Source organism: Dipodomys merriami, unplaced genomic scaffold, assembly GCF_024711535.1.
Source record: "Dipodomys merriami isolate MVZ:Mamm:240054 unplaced genomic scaffold, mDipMer1.0.p SCAF_155, whole genome shotgun sequence".
NCBI lineage: Eukaryota > Metazoa > Chordata > Mammalia > Rodentia > Heteromyidae > Dipodomys > Dipodomys merriami.
Genome location: NW_027202882.1, coordinates 732,313 through 736,844, shown reverse-complemented (window position 1 = coordinate 736,844; position 4,532 = coordinate 732,313). Strand labels below are relative to the sequence as shown.

At 35.8% G+C, this 4,532-nt stretch overlaps 1 pseudogene; it reads right to left on the bottom strand.

Annotated features, from left to right (window-relative positions):
• Positions 1-2,091: 2,091 nt before the first annotated feature.
• On the bottom strand, positions 2,092-2,191 carry LOC138827393 (U6 spliceosomal RNA; annotated as a pseudogene).
• Positions 2,192-4,532: the final 2,341 nt, after the last annotated feature.

Genomic DNA, 4,532 nt, shown 5'->3' with positions numbered 1-4,532 from the left:
GATGACAATGAATATACCCCTCTTCATTGGGAAGCATACAGTGGACACTTAGATATTGTCCATGAGTTGGTGGCTCAAGCAGCAGATATTCATGCAAAAATTGTTAATGGCTGGACACCCCTGACAGTGCTTACTCGTGAAATAATACCAGTGTGGCGTCTTTCTTACTTCATCATGATGCAGTTACCAATGCCCAAACTAAATGCCTCTTGACTCCCTTGCATCTTGCTGCTGGGAATATAGATAGCAAAGATACACTGGATCTCCTTCTGTTGAACCATTATATCAAACCAGGTCTGAAGAACAACTTCGAAGAAACTGCCTTTGATATTACCAAAAGGATAAGTATGTATCACTACCTCTTTGAAGTTGTGGAAGGCTGTACAAATTGTTCTATTTAGTTGTAATGGTTTGGTTAAGTTTCTTTTCTTTTCTCTTTTTTTTCTTTTTCTTTTCTTTTTTTTTTGAGTTTTATTATTTTATTGTGAAAACACCATACAGAGGGGTTAAAATTACATGGGCAAGGTAATGAATACATTTCTTATCAAGCATTGTTGCCTCCTCCTTTATTTCCCCTTCCCATACCTTCTCATCTCCCCCCACTCCCCTCCCCCCTCATTACTCCTCCTTCCCGGCCAAAGTCGAAAAGTTTGTTTTTCTACATGACGTCTTGTACATCTCATTGTTGCAATGGGTCAACCTGTGTCCCTATTTAAACAATTTGTTTTTTCCCTTCCCCTCCACAAATCATACCAACATCAAATACAATGAAAGCAGGGGTTATACGGTGGGGGAGGGACATACAAAGCAACAAAGAAATCATCTTATAAATATGTTAGAAACAATCACAAGAAAGAAAAAAACATTTGAATCCTTATCTTGGTGTTCATTTCACCTAACATCAACTTATCTGACCATTTCTGCTTGTCTGAGACATATACTAGTTACAAATAAGGGAAACCATGGGATGTATGTTTCTTTGGGCCTGGCTTACTTCAATATATTTTTTTCCAAGTCTTTCCATTTTGTAACAAGTGGGGCAATGACATTCTTTCTGAGGGAGGAATAAAATTCCATTCCATAGAATTCTATTTTCTTAATCCATTCATCTACTTAAGGGCATCAAACAAGACCATACAAAAGCTACCAAAACAACTATGTTTATTGCAGCATTATTTAGCATAGCTAAGATATCAGTTACGTTTCTTAAACATCAAAATGCCAGTCCACTCTTTGTGTCCATATAAAATATTTTCAGAATTCAAATAACAGCAATATCTTACTGTAAAAATTCCGTGGAATTTTTCCAAGTGAATTGCCTGACTTTGATGTCAAATGTATTTGAGTTGTTTGTGTACATCTACAATGATTTCTGCAGAGTTTGTGATTTTTTTAATCAGAAATAATTTTATCTTATCTGTTGAAATGAGTAGTACAGAAACTAAAGATATTTCTGCTTCTTGTCTGAAAAAAGTATATTTTAAAATATTCTATATTCTGTGTTTGCATAATATCCATATTCTATTTCATTGTTTCCTAGATATACTTTGCATTCAACATTGTTTTATAATATATATATATTCATTAATAAATGTGTCCTTTCAGATTGTATTCCATATAGAAAATTTAAGATTATTTTTTTTTAGGTTCTTTTTTTTTTTTTTTTTTTTGGTCCAGTCGTGGGCCTGAACTCTGGGCCTGGACGCTGTCACTCAGCTCTTCAGCTCAAGGCTAGCGCTCTACCACTTGAGCCATAGCACCACTTCCGACTTTTTTCTTTTTGCTTATGTGGTGCTGAGGAATCGAACCCAGGGCCTCAAGCATGCAAGGCAAGCGCTCTACCACTGAGCCACCTCCCCAGCCCCTTTTTCTAGGTTCTTATAGTAGTATATTTTTTTGGATAAAATGACAATGTTAACTAATTTCAAAAGTTTTGTAAAGGTTATTCTATGTAGAGGCCTTTCTAAGGTGAAGATTTAATACACTGATGTCAAACTAATGTTTAATTCTAACACTTGCAAATATTGTTACACTTGTAATTTTGTAATCAACTTTTTAATAACTGTTTTTCATTTCTGCAACTGAAGAATGAAAAATATGGAATACTTCACAAATTTTCATATTATCCTTGTGCAAGTGTCATGTTAATCTCTGTATTGTTGTAATTTTGGTATACGTGCTGCTGAAGCATGTAGTATCCTCTAAATTTAAGTAGTTAATGATGCAATCTTTATATAGGCTTATATCCTTGGGTGCCTATTTGTAGCAAGGAAACCTTATTGTTCCTAACAATACTATTGATCTTATTTCCCTAAAATAATGTGTATAGTGGGAAAAAATTATATTGTTTGGTCGATTGCTCACATTTGCATTTTTTGTCAATGACAATTTTAAGTCTTTTTTCATTTTAGATTTGATCATACTTTGAAGCACTTACAGCTAGGTCCTAAGGTGATGACTTTTTCGAGTACTTATTTACGTAAATGAGTTAGCTTTGTGGAGCTAATAGATTCAAAGTAAGCCTTGCTTAAGAGCTACTTCTAAACTTCTGCAGCTGAAAATTTCCCAAATGAGGTCTTACTGGCACAAATGTCTACCTTTTATCCTTCTTCCACGTAGGAACAGACCAACCAAAATATCCTACCCTGACAGCATAGTTTGTCTTACTAGAACAAAACTAATCTTAGTTACAAGGGATCATAGAGAGATGAACAGTTCGGACAGAACTGGTCAGACTAGAAGGTATTTTATCAAAATTTAAGTGTTTATTATACCTACCATTTCAAAAGTAGCTAACGCCAACGTGAAAATTTCTTCATATAAAGCATTTGACAAGATCCAACACCCCTTTATGATGAAGGTTTTGGAAAAACTAAGAATACATGGAACATTCCTCAATACAATAAAGGCTGTATATGACAAACCTACAGCCAGCATTATACTCAATGGTGAAAAACTAAAGCCATTTCCTCTTAACTCAAGAACAAGACAAGGATGCCCACTCTCTCCACTTCTCTTCAATCTAGTATTAGAATGTCTAGCTACAGCAATAAGACAAGATGCAGACATAAAGGGGATCCAAAGAGGGAAAGAAGAAATAAAACTCTCCCTCTTTGCAGATGACATGATCTTGTATTTAAAGAATCCCATAGACTCCACTCCCAAATTACTCAAGCTGATTCAAAACTTTGGCAAAGTAGCAGGTTATAAAATTAACCCCCAAAAATCAATGGCTTTTCTGTATGCCAACAATGAGAAAAGTGTGGCTGAAATTAGGAAAGCAACTCCATTTGTAATAGCACCACAAAAAATAAAATACCTAGGAATTAACTTAACTAAAGAAGTGAAGGACCTCTATGATGAAAACTTTAAAATCTTGAAAAAGGAAATCAACACAGAACTTAAAAAATGGCAAAACCTCCCATGCTCCTGGATTGGAAAGATTAACATCGTGAAAATGGCAATACTTCCCAAGGCTATCTACAAATTCAACGCAATACCTATCAAAATTCCAACCTCAATCTTCAAGGAAATAGAAGAGGCAATCCAAAAATTCATATGGAACAATAAAAGACCCCGAATAGCAAAAACGCTCCTCAACGGAAAGAACACTGCTGGAGGAATATCAATACCAAACTTCAAACTCTACTATAAAGCCATAGTAATCAAAACAGCTTGGTATTGGCATAAGAACAGACCTCAGGACCAATGGAATAGAATTGAAAACACAGAAATGAACCTACAGACCTATAGCCATGTAATCTCGATAAGGGAGCTAAAACAATAGAATGGAAGAAAGACAACCTCTTCAGTAAATGGTGCTGGCAAAATTGGGTAAATACATGTAGAAAACTTAAGCTAGATCCTTATATATCACCCTGCACCAGAATCAACTCCAAATGGATCAAAGACCTTGAACTCAAAGCAGACACTCTGAAAACATTACAGGATGGAATAGGAGAAACACTAGGTCTCCTTGGCTCAGGCCGAAATTTTCTGAATAGAGACCCGGAAACACAACAAATCAAAGAAAGGTTGGACAAATTGGATTGCATAAAGTTGCAGAGCTTCTGCAGGGCAAATGACATAGCTAGCAAAATCAATAGAAAGCCCACGGATTGGGAGAAGATCTTTACTAGCCATCCAACGGACAAGGGTCTCATATCTAAAATATACTTGGAACTCAAAAAATTAAACCCCCCAATAAGAAATCCTCAAAGAAACAACTGCCCAATAAATAAGTGGGCGAAAGACTTAAAGAGAAACTTCTCTGAAGAAGAAAGAAGGATGGCCAATAGACACATGAAGAAATGTTCAACATCCCTAGCCATAAAAGAAATGCAAATCAAAACAACATTGAGATATCACCTCACTCCAGTGAGAACGGCAAAAATCAAGAACTCTAACAGCAACAGATGCTGGAGGGGATGGGGACAGAAAGGAACCTTACTTCATTGTTGGTGGGAATGTAAACTTGTTCAACCACTTTGGAAAGCAGTATGGAGGTTGCTCAAAAGACTTCACATAGAACT